The sequence below is a fragment of the Rhinolophus sinicus genome, chromosome 18 (genome assembly GCF_057876585.1).
Source record: "Rhinolophus sinicus isolate RSI-liver-muscle chromosome 18, RSI-T2T, whole genome shotgun sequence".
NCBI lineage: Eukaryota > Metazoa > Chordata > Mammalia > Chiroptera > Rhinolophidae > Rhinolophus > Rhinolophus sinicus.
The window spans coordinates 41,841,958-41,856,909 of NC_142518.1; the positions used below are offsets into that span (position 1 = coordinate 41,841,958).

General features: G+C 37.4%; 1 pseudogene; it reads left to right on the forward strand.

Annotated features, from left to right (window-relative positions):
- The first annotated feature begins 3,644 nt into the window (after window positions 1–3,644).
- LOC109439967 (guided entry of tail-anchored proteins factor 1 pseudogene) lies at window positions 3,645–4,288 on the forward strand (annotated as a pseudogene).
- The last annotated feature ends 10,664 nt before the right edge of the window (window positions 4,289–14,952 follow it).

Below are 14,952 nucleotides of genomic sequence, written 5' to 3' on the forward strand. Positions count from 1 at the left end.
AAAGTGGGAATAGAGGGATCATATCTCAACATAATAAAGGCTATATATGATAAACCCCCAGCTAACATCATACTGAATGGGGAAAAGCTAAAACCATTCCCCTTAAGATCAGGAACAAGGCAAGGTTGCCCACTTTCTCCACTTCTATTCAACATAGTGCTGGAAGTTCTAGCCACAGCAATCAGACAAGAAAAAGAAATAAAAGGCATCAAAATCGGTAAGGAGGAAGTAAAATTGTCATTATATGCAGATGATATGATACTGTATATAGAGAACCCTAAAGACTCCACCAAGAAACTATCAGAGCTGATAGATGAATTTAGTAAAGTAGCAGGATACAAAATTAATATTCAGGAATCAGTTGCATTTGTATATACAAATAATAAAACATCAGAAGGAGAAATTTAAAAAGCAATCCCATTTGCCATTGTTTCAAAGACTATAAGATACCTGGGAATAAATTTAACCAAACATGTAAAAGATCTGTACTCAGAAAATTAGAAGACACTGAAGAAAGAAATCAAAGAAGATACAAATAGATGGAAACACATACCATGTTCATGGATAGAAAGAATTAATATAGTTAAAATGTCCATATTGCCTAAGGCAATGTACATATTTAACGCAATTCCTATCAAACTACCAACGAAGTTTTTCACAGAAATAGAACATATAATCCTAAAATTTATATGGGACCATAAAAGACCCCACATAGCCTCAGCAATCTTGAGAAATAAGAACAAAGTGGGAGGTATAGCAATACCTGACATCAAATTATACTACAAGGCTACAGTAATGAAACAGCATGGTACTGGCATATAAACAGACACATAGATCAATGGAACAGAATAGAGAGTCCAGAAATAAATCCATGCCTATATGGCCATTTAATCTATGAGAATGGAAGGAATAATGTACGGTGAGGTAAAGACAGTCTTTTCAATAAATGGTGCTGGGAAACCTGGACAGATACATGCAAAAAAATGAAGCTGGACCACCTCTTTGCACCATATACAAAAATAAATTCAAAATGGCTTAAAGACTTAATGTAAGACCTGCAACCATAAAATTCCTAGAAGAAAATATAGGAAGAAACTTCACAGACATTACCCGGAGTAAGATTTTTACTGATATGTCCCCTCGCGGGAGGGATGTAAGAGAAAAAATAAACATGGGGATTACATCAAACTAAAAAGTTTTTTCACAGCAAAGAAAACCATCAATAAAACAAAAAGGGATCCTACTGAATGGGAAAAGATATTTGCCAATGATATATCGGATAAGGGGTTAATATAAAAAATTTATAAAAAACTCACTCAACTCCAAAAAAACAAACAACCCAATTGAAAAATGGGCAGAGGACATGAAGAGACATTTTTTAAAAAAGGACATACAGATGGCAAACAGACATATGAAGAAATGCTCAACCTCACTAACCATCAGAGAAATGCAAATAAAAACCACAATGAGATACCACCTCACCCCAGTCAAAATGGCTGTCATCAATAAATCAACAAACAACAAGTGCTGGCACGGATGTGGAGAAAAGGGAATGCTTTTGCACTGTTGGTGGGAATGCAGATTGGTGCAGCCACTATGGAAAACAGTATGGAGTTATCTCAAAAATCTGAAAATGGAACTACCTTATGATCCAGCAATCCCACTCCTAGGTATCTATCCGGAGAAATCCAAAACTCCAATTCAAAAATCTTTATGCACTCCTATGTTTATTGCAGCACTACACACAACAGCAAGACATGGAAACAACCGAAATGCCCATCGGTAGATGACTGGATTAAGAAACTGTGGTACATTTATACAATGGAGTATTACACAGCCATAAAGAAGAAAAGAAATCTTACCATTTGCAACAACATGGATGGACCTAGAGAACATTACGTTAAGTGAAATAAGTCAGACAGAGAAAGACAAATACCATATGATCTCACTTATATGCGGAATCTAAAGAAAAGAATAAGTTAATGAACTAATCAGAAACAGTTTTGGAGACATAGAGGAAAAACTGAGGGTTGCTAGATGGGCAGGGGGGTGGGGATACGGGGGAAGGTGAGGGGTTTTTTTAGTTGGTAACCACAAGATGGCCACGGGGTTTTGAAAATTAATTTGGGGAACGTAATCAATAATGTAAAGATTTTGTAGTGTATCTGATTGACATGTGTCCCATTTGGGAGACCACCTCAGGGTGATGTAGATGCCTGATCTCTGCACTGTACACCTGAAGCTGAACAATAATGAATGCAAACTGTAATTTTATATATATGTGTATATATATATATATATATATATATATATATATATATATATATGTATGTGTGTATATATATTTACAAGAAGCAGAGTACAGCATTAGGAATAGAGACAGTGGAAATGCAATGGCTGTGTGCGATGTCAGAGGGATAGTGGATGGGGGGCGGGGGGATCACACAGTGTGCGGGATATAAATGATAAACGTCTAAATGTTGCTTTGTCTTGTGAACCTGAAACTAATAAAAAAAAAAAGGAAATAACTCAAATGTCCTTCAACTGGTGAATGCTAAACAGTAGTACATCCCTAAAATGGAATGTCAGGTATTTACTCTAGAGAAATAAAAACTCATGTTCACATGAAAACCTATACACAGATATATCAGGCTTATTTACAATTGCCAAAAACTGGATACATCACTCATGTCCTTCAATTTCAAATAAACAAGTTGTGATGCATCCATACAATAGAATACTACCCAGCAACAAAAAGAAACAAACCACTGATACATGCAGCAACATGGATGAATCTCCAATGTGTCATGCTAAAAGAAAAAAATTTACATATTCAAAGGATACATACTGTGTTATTCCAAGCATATGACTGTGGAAAAGGCAGTGTTTTTGAAAAACAGATCTGTGGTTGTTAGGACCTGGGAAGAATAGAATAGTTGACTACAAAGGGACAATACAAGAGAGTTTTCTGAGGTGATAGAATTCTTCTGTAACTTTGTTTTTGGTTACATGAGTATAGGTATTTACCAAAGTCATAAAATTGTAGACCCAAAATAGTAACTTTTACCCAATTCAGATAAAGTAAGTGAATAAAAAGTATTTATTATGAGTAACTTTATGCTCATAGAACTGGCAACTTTAATGAAATCATCAAATTTCTTTAAAAAATACAACTTACCAAAAAACAGACACAAGATTAAATTAAAAGTGTGAATAATTCTTTATATATTAAACAAATTGAATGTGTAACTGAATCCTTTTCTACTAAGAAAACTCTGATGTAGGTGGATGCACTGGTATATTCTCTGAAACATTTAAGAAAGAATTATTTACCTGTGTTGCATACACTCTTTCAGAGAATACAATAAAGATGAAATATTTTGCAAATTGTTTTATGAGACCCGATTTACCCTGATACCAAAACATGACAAAGACGCTACAGGTAAAGAAAAATATGTTATTAACTTTCTTGAACATTCAAAAATTGTAAATAGAACGCCAGCATGGTCCTTATGGAGCTGCCTTAGCAGAGCTTGCGCTGTCGGGAGCTGCAGGGACGAGCGTGGCGGGAGGCCGACCACCGGGCATGGCTGCTGGTATTCAGCTTTGTGTTTGGGTGCAATGTCCTCAGGATTCTTCTTCCGTCCTTCTCCTAATTTATGACCAGGATGCTGCAGAAAGATGCAGAGCAGGAGTATCAGATGAGAGCCGAGATTCAGGATATGAAACAAGAGCTCTCCACTGTCAATGTGATGGACGAGTTCGCCAGATACGCCAGGCTGGAAAGATAAACAAGCTCAAAACGCATGTGAAAGTACGGACAGCTCAGTTGGCCAAGATAAAATGGGTTATAAGTGTTGCTTTCTACGTTTTGCTAGCTGCCTTGATGGTCTCGTTCATTTGGAAGTCCCTGTGGCTGTCATGCCAAGTAAATGGATAACTCCACTAGACCGCCTGGTAGCATTTCCTACTAAAGTAGCAGGTGGTGTTGGAATTACCTGTTGGATTTTAGTCTGTAACAAAGTTGTGGCTATTATGCTTCACCCTTTCAGCTGAAAAAGAAGATGAATACAGCTATGACCCTTTTTAAAATGGATTTTCACTTAGGTAACAAATCTGATTTATACTCTCATTTTTTTCAGAGGCAAAAGCGCACAGGTTAGTTCTTTGTTGAACCTGTTTGTTCTTGGACTCTATGTGACATTCTTTTTTTTATTTATTTTATTTTATTTTATTAAATTTATTGGGGTGACAATTGTTAGTAAAATTACATAGATTTCAGGTGTACAATCTGTATTACATCATCTATAAATCCCATTGTGTGTTCATCACCCAGAGTCAGTTCTCCTTCCATCACCATATATTTGATCCCCCTTATGTTCATCTCCCACCCCCCTTACCCTCTGGCAACCACTAAACTATTATCTGTGTCTATAAGTTTCTGTTTCTCATTTGTTTGTCTTGTTCTTTTGTTGTTTTTGGTTTATATACCACATATCAGTGAAATCACATGGTTCTCTGCTTTTTCTGTCTGACTTATTTCGCTTAGCATTACTCTGTCAAGATCCATCCATGTTGTCACAAATGTTCCTATATCATCTTTTCTTACCGCCAAATAGTATTCCATTGTGTATATATACCACAACTTCTTTATCCATTCATCTATTGAAGGACATTTTGGTTGTTTCCATGTCTTGGCCACCGTAAACAAAGCTGCAATGAACATTGGAGCACACGTGTCTTTATCTCTAAATGTTTTCAGATTTTTTGGGTAGATACCCAGAAGAGGGATTGCTGGGTCATATGGCAATTCTATTCGTAATTTTTTGAGGAACCTCCACACTGCCTTCCATAACGGCTGCACCAGTCTGCATTCCCACCAACAGTGTATGAAGGTTCCTTTTTCTCCACAGCCTCTCCAACACTTGTTACTATTTGTCTTGTTGATGATAGCCATTCTGACTGGGGTGAGGTGATATCTCATTGTGGTTTTGATTTGCATTTCTCTGATGATTAGTGATGTTGAGCATTTTTTCATATGTCTATTTGCCATTTGTATGTCCTCTTTGGAGAAATGTCTCTTCAAGTCCTCTGCCCATTTTTCAATTGGGTTGTTTGTTTTTTCGTTGCTGAGTTGCATGAGTTCCTTTTATATTCTGGATACTGGCCCCTTATCGGACGCACTGTTTGCAAAAATCTTCTCCCATTCAGTTGGTGGCCTCTTTATTTTGTCGATGGTTTCTTTTGCTGTGCAGAAGCTTTTAAGTTTCATATAGTCGCATTCGATTATTTTAGCTTTTACTTCCATTGCCTTTGGAGTGAAGTTCATAAAATGCTCTTTGAACCCAAGGTCCATAAGTTTAGTACCTATGTTTTCTTCTATGCAGTTTATTGTGTCAGGTCTTATGCTTAAGTCTTTGATCCATTTTGAATTAACTTTGGTACATGGTGACAAATAGCAGTCCAGTTTCATTCTTTTGCACGTGGCTATCCAATTCTCCCAACACCATTTATTGAAGAGGCTGTCTTTCCTCCATTGTATGTTTTTAGCTTCTTTGTCAAAAATTATCTGTCCATATTTATGTGGTTTTATTTCTGGGTTCTCAATTCTATTCCATTGGTCTATGTGTCTGTTTTTCTGCCAATACCATGCTGTTTTGATTATTGTAGCCCTGTAGTACAAGCCAAAGTCAGGAAGTGTGATACCTCCATCATTGTTCTTTTTCTTAAGACTGCTTTGGCTATTCGGGGTCTTTTGTGGTTCCAAACAAATCTGATGATTTTTTGTTCTATTTCTTTAAAATATGCCATTGGGATTTTGATGGGGATTGCATTGAATCTGTATATTGCTTTGGGTAATATGGCCATTTTAACTATGTTGATTCTTCCAATCCATGAGCACGGAATGTCTTTCCATTTCTTTGTGTCTTCTTCAATTTCTTTCAAAAATGTCTTATAGTTTTCAGCATATAGGTCTTTCACATCCTTGGTTAAGTTTATTCCTAGGTATTTTATTCTTTTTGCTGCAATTGCAAAAGGAATTGTTTTTTGTATTTCTTTTTCTGAGATTTCATTGTTAGTATATAGGAAGGCAATGGACTTTTGTGTGTTGATTTTGTAGCCGGCAACTTTACTGTATTCGTTGATTGTTTCTAATAGCTTTTTGGTGGAGTCTTTAGGGTTTTCTATATATAGCATCATGTCATCTGCAAAGAGTGATAATTTAACTTCTTCATTCCCAATTTGGATGCCTTTTATTTCTTTCTCTTGCCTGATTGCTCTGGCAAGGACTTCCAACACTATGTTGAAAAGCAGAGGTGATAGGGGACATCCCTGTCGTGTTCCTGAACGTAGAGCAAAGGGCTTCAGTTTTTCTCCATTAATTATGAGATTAGCAGAGGGCTTGTCGTATATGGCCTTTATTATGTTAAGGTATTTTCCTTCTATACCCATTTTGTTAAGTGTTTTAATCATAAATGGATGTTGTATCTTGTCAAATGCTTTTTCTGCATCAATTGATATAATCATATGATTTTTGTCCTTTATTTTGTTTATGTGATGTATCACATTGATGGATTTGCGTATGTTAAACCATCCTTGTGCCCCGGGGATGAACCCCACTTGGTCGTGATGAATAATCTTTTTAATGCATTGTTGTATTCGATTTGCTAGAATTTTATTTAGGATTTTTGCATCGGTATTCATTAGAGATATTGGCCTGTAGTTTTCTTTTTTTGTGCTGTCCTTACCAGGTTTTGGTATCAGGGTAATGTTGGCCCCATAAAATGAGTTAGGGAGTACTGTCTCTTCTTCAATTTTTTGGAAGAGTTTGTGCAGAATTGGTATTAGATCCTCTTTGAAGGTTTGGTAGAATTCACTAGTGAAGCCATCTGGTCCCGGACTTTTGCTTTTGGGAAGGTTTTGGATGACTGATTCAATTTCGTTACTGGTGATCGGTCTGTTTAGATTTTCCAGTTCTTCATGGTTCAGCCTAGGCAGGCTATATGTTGCTAAGAACTAGCCCATTTCTTCTAGGTTATTGAATTTGGTGACATATAGTCCTTCATAGTATTCTTGGATGATCCTTTGTATTTCTGTGGTGTCCGTGATAACTTCCCCTTTTGCATTTCTGATTTTGTTAATCAGTGTCTTCTCTCTTTTTATGTTAGTAAGTCTAGCCAAGGGTTTGTCAATTTTCTTAATCTTTTCAAAGAACCAGCTCTTTGTCACATTAATTTTTTCTGTTGTCTTTTTGTTCTCTATTTCATTTAGTTCTGCTCTGATTTTTGTTATTTCCTTTCTTCTGCTGACCTTGGTTTCACTTGTTCTTCTTTTTCTAGTTCTTTAAGGTGTAACATGAGGTTATTTATTTGGGATTGTTCTTGTTTCTTGTGATAGGCCTGTAATGATATGAATTTGTGTTTTAAAACTGCTTTCACTGAATCCCAAAAATTATGGTAGAATGTATTTTCATTGTCATTTGTTTCTATGTATCTTTTGATCTCTCCTCTAATTTCTTCTTTGACCCAGTCATTCTATAAAAGTATGTTGTTTAATCTCCATGTATTTGTGTTTTTTCCTGCTTTCTTTTTGCAGTTGATATCTGCTTTCAAAGCCTTGTGATCAGAGAATATGCTTGGTATGATTTCAATCTTCTTAAATTTGCTGAGGCTGATTTTATGTCACAATATATTGTCTATCCCTGAGAATGTTCCATGTACACTAGAAAATAATGTATAGTCAGATGTTTTAGGATGAAGTGCTCTATAAATGTCATTTATGTCCATTTCATCTAATGTGTCATTTAGGGCTACTATTGCATTGTTTATTTTCTGTTTGGATGATCTTTCCATAGCTGTCAATGATGTATTTAAGTCCCCTAGTATAATTGTGTTTTGGTCAATTTCTCCCTTTAGTTCTGTTAGTAGTTGCTTGGTATATTTTGGTGCTCCCTGATTGGGGGCATAAATATTGATGACTGTTATGTCTTCTTGTTGTACAGTCACCTTCACCATTATGAAATGTCCATCTTTGTCTCTTGTTATGTTTTTCACCTTGAAGTCTGTTTCATCTGATATCATTATGGCTACACCTGATTTTCTCTGGGTACCATTTGCTTGGAGTGTCAATTTCCACCCTTTCACTTTGAGTCTATGCTTGTCCTTGTAGCTGAGATGTGTCTCTTGCAGACAGCATATGGTTGGGTTTAGTTTTTTGATCCAATCTGCTACTCTGTGCCTTTTTATTGGTGAGTTCAGTCCATTTACATTTAGGGTGATTATTGCTATGTAAGGATTTCCTTTCATTCTATCTTTAGTTTTCTGGTAAGGCTGTGTCTCCATTGTTTCTTTGCCTTTTTGTTGTTGTCTATTATGTCTGTGTGGTGGTATTCTATGATGTTTCCCTCTGTTTCTTCATTTATTACAGTACATATTTCAGTTCTGGATTTTTTTGAGTGGTTACCCTTATGTTTATGTAAAAGAAAGTTTGATATTTAGAGTATTGCATTTTCTTCAGCACGCTTACTTTCTCCATTCCCATATTCTGGTTCAGGCCTTTACTCTCCCCCTTTTTATGTTTTGGTTGCCACAAGTTGTCCCTGTTGATGGTGGTCGAATAGCCTCCTTTATTATTTCTTTTAGTGCAGATCGTGTATTAGAAAATTCCCTCAGCTTCTGTGTGTCGCGAAAGGTCTTTATTCCTCCTTCATATCTAAAGGATATCTGCTGGATATATTATTCTTGGCTCATAATTTCTCTCTTTCAATAGTTTGAATATTTGGTTCCACTCCCTCCTGGCGTGTAGAGTTTCTGCTGAAAAATCTGATGATAATCTAATGGGCTTTCCTTGGTAGGTTACCGTCTTCTTTTCCCTGGCTGCCTTGAGGATTCTTTGTTTGTCATTGATTTTAGACAGCTTCAATACAATGTGCCTTGGAGAAGGCCTGTTGGGATTGAGGTAATTAAGTGTTCTATTTGCTTTTTGGATTTGAGGATCCAGTTCTGTCCAGAAGTTTGGGACGTTCTCATCGACAATTTGTTTGAATATATGCTCTGTTCCCTTCACTCTTTGTTCTCCTTCTGGTATGTCCATTATTCTTATATTGCTCTTTCTGACGAAGTCAGAAAGTTCTTGTAGAGTTCTTTCATTTCTTTCAAGTCTCAAGTCTCTTTCTTCTTCCATCTGTGTTATTTCCAGATTTCTATCTTTGATGTCACTGATTCTTTCCTCCATCTGGTCAACTCTACTACCTAAGCTGGTTATTTTGTTCTTATTTTCTTCTATTGAGTTCTTCATCTCCAGAAATTCTATTTGGTTCTTTTTTAAAATTTCAATCTCTTTCGTAAAATGCTCATTTTGTTCTTTGACTGTGTTTCTGAGTTCATGAAACTGGTTTTCTGTGTTTTCTTGCATCTCATTGAGTTTTTTCAGAACTGCTATCTTGAATTCTCTGTCATTTAAGTCACATATTTCCATATCTTTAAGTTCCTTTTCTGGAGACTTTTCACTTTCTTTCTGAGCTGTCTTGTTGCCTTGGTTATTCATGGCAATTACTGATTTACTGTTTCTCTCCCTAGACATCTACAGGAGTGGTTTCTGCAACAGGTTGATAGGAAGAGGTCTTTCTTTTGTTTTCCAGTACTTGTTGGTAGAATGTTTTATCTTTTCTCTGACTGCAGCCTTTTTATCTTTTCTCTCACACGGTAGGACTATGTTTTCTCTGCCCTATTCCAGCTCTCACACAATGGGGGGATTCCCTGGGAGATGGGCTTCTCCTCTGTTAATAGTTCGTCTAGGTCACAGGGCGCAGTGTCTGTGTGGGTATGCGGGGAGCTTTTGAAGTTCCAAAGCTCTTCCTACACCAGATTCAGAGCCTGTGTGTTTCAGCAGTTCTGTTTACTCCTGCAGGTATCCGCCCAGATAGGTGGGGCCCGGGGCGGGGTAAGTTGTGAGAGGTGGCCCAGAGCAATGGCAGCCACCTCCACCACAGCGGGTCCTGCTTCCACAGCTCCCTCCCCTTTGCCAGAATTAGCTGAGCTGCGAATTTGTGTCTGCAGTCCACCATTCTCAGAACAGCAAATATTCTGTTCTTTTGATCTGACGCTGTTACTGTTCAATTTCTAGCACAGGGAAGGCGTGGGCGGGGAGATCTCTGGGAGGGAAGGGAGGTGGCGGCTAGTCTCAGTGCCTAAGGCTTCCATTCTCTTCTCATCAGTGAGGGCTTAAACCACCAGCACCGTTTTCAGCCTTCTTCCCTCAGTCCTTTCTCCGACTACTCTGCTGTGAATGATGGGTTCAGCCGTGTTATATGCTGCCCCCTCAGCCCTGTGGGCCATAAGTGGAGCCCTAGCAGTCCGAGTTCTTCCCTCTTCTGCAGCTGTGGAAGTTCCGGGTTGCAGCGAGCTCGGAGCACTCAGCTAGGTCTGCGCCCTGCGTCCGCGCGGCTCTGTCTCCGCACTTCTCCCTTCCCTTCTCCCTTGCTCGCATGATTTGTAGGTGAATTCAGTAGTGCGCCTCTTTGTCTTGCCTGTCTGCTGTGCAGGGAGTGCTTTGTGGAGTTATTGTTTTTCGATTAGTTGTAAATTCCAGGGGAGCTTTACAGAGGCTCACCTCACGCTGATTTTTTGATGACGTCTCAGGCTTAATATTTGAATAAATCCTTCACAAAGTAATGTGTACCAATGTTCAGCAAGCATGTAAAAATGTTTAACATCCCCACTTATCAGGTAAATGCAGATTAAAACAACACTAATAGACCACTACACAACCACTGGATGAATAAAATTAAAAGATTGAAAATTCCAAGTGCTGGTGAGGATGTAGTGAAACTCTCATACATTGATTGTGGGCATGCAAAATGTTATAACTACATTGACAAAGAGTTTGGAAATATCCTGAAGTTAAACATACACTTACCATGTGAACCAACCTCATTCTTAGGTATTCATTTACGAGAAATAAACACATATCCAAAAATGACATGCACATGAATGCTTATAGAAGCTTTATTCATAGTAGCCCCCAAATTAGAAACAAGCCTAATACTGGACAGATGAATGGATAAAAATGTTAATGTATATTTATATAATGTACTACTACTAGGCAATAAGCAGAATAAACTTATGTGTGCAAAATCATGGAGAAATTTCAAATACATTATGATGAGTTAAAAAAAACTCTCAAAGGAATATATAGTGTATGATTGTATTTATATGAAATTCTAGGAAAGACAAAATTTTTTTTGAAAGAAAACTGATAAGTTGTTGCCTAGGGCTTGGAGCTGGGGGATTGCCTGCACAGATGCACAAGGAAACTTTTTTGGTTGTTGGAAATATTATATATCTTGATGGTGAGGGCAGTTTCATGAGTACATACATTGTCAAAACTTATTTTTTGAAATATTTTTATTAAAATATAGCTAATGTACAGAATTACATTAGTTTTGGGTGTACACCATAGTTATGAAACATTTATGTACCTAAAGAAGTGATCATAATGATACGTCCAGCAACCATCTGACACCATACCACACTATCACAATATTATTGACTATCAGTATATTCCCTATGCTGTGCATTGCATCCTCATAACTTATTTGTTTTATACTTGGAAATTTGAACCTCTTATTCCTCTTCACCTTCCCCCCTTTTTAAATTTTTCAATTACAGTTGACATTTAATACTATTTTATATTAATTTGAGGTGTACAGAATAGTGGTTAGACATTTATATAATTTAAAAATTGATCTCCCTGACTAGTCTAGTACCTACCTGGCACTATACATAGTTAATGCTGTATTACTGACTATATTCCCTATGCTTTACTTTACACCCCCATTTTTTTTTGAAATTACCAATTTGTACTTCCTCTTTTTTTTTTTTTTTTAATTGGGGAAGAGGAACAGGACTTTACTGGGAACAGTGTGTTTTTCCCAGGACCCATCAGCTCCAAATCAAGTTGTTTTCCTTTCAATCTTAGTTGTGGAGTGTGCAACTCAGCTCCAAGTCCGGTCACCATTGTTCAGTCTTAGTTGCAAGGGGCGCAGCCCACCATCCCTTGCAGGAGTTGAACAGGCAACTTTGTGGTTGAGAGCCCGTGCTCCAACCAACTGAGCCATCCGGCCGCCTAGGAGGTCAGTGGCAGCTCATTGTCTTCATTTTAGTTGTGGAGGGCACAGCTCTCCCCAGCAATTTGTACTTCTTAATCCCTTCACTATTTTTACCCTACCCCTAACCCCCTCCTATCTATCACCCCAATAATTCTAGTACCCATCTGGCACCATATATAGTTATTACAATATTGTTGACTATATTCCTTATGCTATACCCTCCATCCCCATGTCTAATTTGTAACAACCATTTTACACTTCTTAATCCCTTCTCCTGTTTCGCCGACACCTCCAATGTCCCCTCCTATCTGCTAAGCTGCCCCAGGCCTGATGGTAGCGGCAGCCAGCCTTGGTTCACAGGGAGGCCACTCTCACATGACTCCAAGTCCAACACAGGCAGCAATCAATTGCATATAGCTTTATATCTATTACCAGGTAGACCCAAGATGGTCACAGGCAAGGCTGAAATTGGCCTCACAGGAGCCCCTCCCATGAGGCACCAGAAACAACAAACCCAGAGGCTGGGCTCAGAACACACAAAGCACTACATGATTAATCCCACAAGTGGCACACTTAAAGGGTGGTCTCAATAAGCACAAGAGGGGTGAATACCCCTCTGAGTGGTTAACCCCCACACAGCAACTAATATACTGTGGGCATAGGCAGTCTTCACATCTAGTCAGCCTGAGAGTCAATCCCACCCACTGATGTGCCAAAATCAATTATGGTTCAACTACAACAGAGAATACACAGAACACACACAAGGGACACTCCTGGAACACACACACACACACACACACAGAGACACACACACAGGTGATCAGGGAGACTGTGCCACTGGACCACACAGGGCACATACAACATAAGGCAATCTGGCAAAGACTGAGAGACATAGGAGATCTACTTAATGCATAGAAGCAAACACTGAGAGGCAACCAGAATGAGGACAAAAAGAAACATGTTCCAAAAAAAAAATAACAAGAGAAAACTCCACAAAAGGTACTAAATGAAGTGGTAGCAACCAACCTACCAGAGACAGACTTTAAAACACTGGTTATAAGAATGCTTAAGTAACTTAGTGAGAACTTCAACAAAGAGATAGGAAACATAAAAATGGAGATAGAAAACAATAAAAAAAACCCAGTCAGAAATGAAGAATGCAATAACTGAAATGAAGAATACAATACACTAGAAGAAATCAACAGTAGATTAGATGAAGCAGTGAATCAAAACAGTGAATTGGAAGGAAAGGCATCAGAAAACACCCACTCAGAAAAGCAAAAAGAAAAAAATGTAATTAAAAAAATGAGCATATTCTAAGGGACCTCTGTGACAATATTCATATCATATAGGTACTGAAAGGAAAAGAGTGAGAGCAAAGGATTGATAATCTGTTTGAAAAAATAATGACTGAAAATTTCCCTAACCTGATGAAGGAAACAGACATACAAATCCAGGAGGCTCAGCGAATCCCAATCAAGGTGAACACAAAGAGGCTCACACCAACACACATTATAATTAAAATGGCAAAGGTTAAAGACAAAGAGAGAATCCTAAAAGCAGCAAGAGAAAAGCAGTTACCTCTGAGGGAGCTCCCTTAAGACTGTTGTCTGATTTATCAACAGAAACTTTGCAGGCCAGAAGGGTTTGAGGGTTGGGAATGAAATATTCAAAGTGATGAAAAGCAAGAACCTAACACCAAGATTACTCTACACAGCAATGTTATCATCATATAGAATTGAAGGGCTGATAAAGAGCTTTCCAGACAAGAAAAAGCTAAGGGTGTTAATAACCAAACCAGTATTACAAGAAATGTTAAGGAAACTTCTTTAAGTAGAAGAAAAAAAGGATAAAAAATGTGAATAATAAAATGGCAGTAAGTATAATGTTGTAAGTGGATTAAATGCTCCAAAGAAAATACATAGAGTGGCTGAATGGATAAGAAAACAAAACCCTTACATATGTTGCCTACAAGAGACTCAGTTCATTTCAGATTAAAAGACACACACAGACTGAAAATAAAGGGATGGAAAAATGCTATTTTATGAAAATGGAAACAAACAAAACAAAAATCTGGGGTAGCAATACTTATATTAGACAAAATAGACTTCAAAACAAAGGCTATAACAAGAGACAAAAAAAGATGAAGTAATCCCACTTCTGGGTATTTATCTGAAGAAACCTAAAACACTACTTTGAAGCAACACATGCATCCATATGTTCATTGCAACATTATTTACAATAGCCAAGGTATGGATGCAACCTGGCTGTCCATCAATTGGATGAATGGATAAAGAAGAGGTGGTACACATGTACAATGGAATATTAGCCAGCCATAAAAAGATGAAATTGTGCCATCTGTAACAACATGGATGGACCTAGGGTATTGTGGTGAGTGGAGTAAGTCAGACAGAGAAAGACAAATGACATATGAATTCACTTATATGTGGAATCTAAAGAACAAAATAAACAAACAAAACAGAAACAGACTCATAGGTACAGAGAAAAATTTGATAGTTGCCAGATGGGAAGGTGGTGAGGGGATGGTTGAAAAAGATGACGGGATTAAGAAGTGCAAATTGGTAGTTACAAAATTGTAATGGAGACGTAATATGTATAAGGAACATAGTCAATAACATTGTAATAACTGTGCATGCTATCAGACGGGTACTAGATTTATCAGGGTAATCACTTCATAAGTTATATAAATGTCTAATCACTATGTTGTACACCTGAAACTAATTTAATATTGTATATCAACTTTAATTGAAAAATAAAAATATATTAAAAACTAAACAATTATTACTTCTTATGATACTAACCATCTTGTTGCAAATATACCA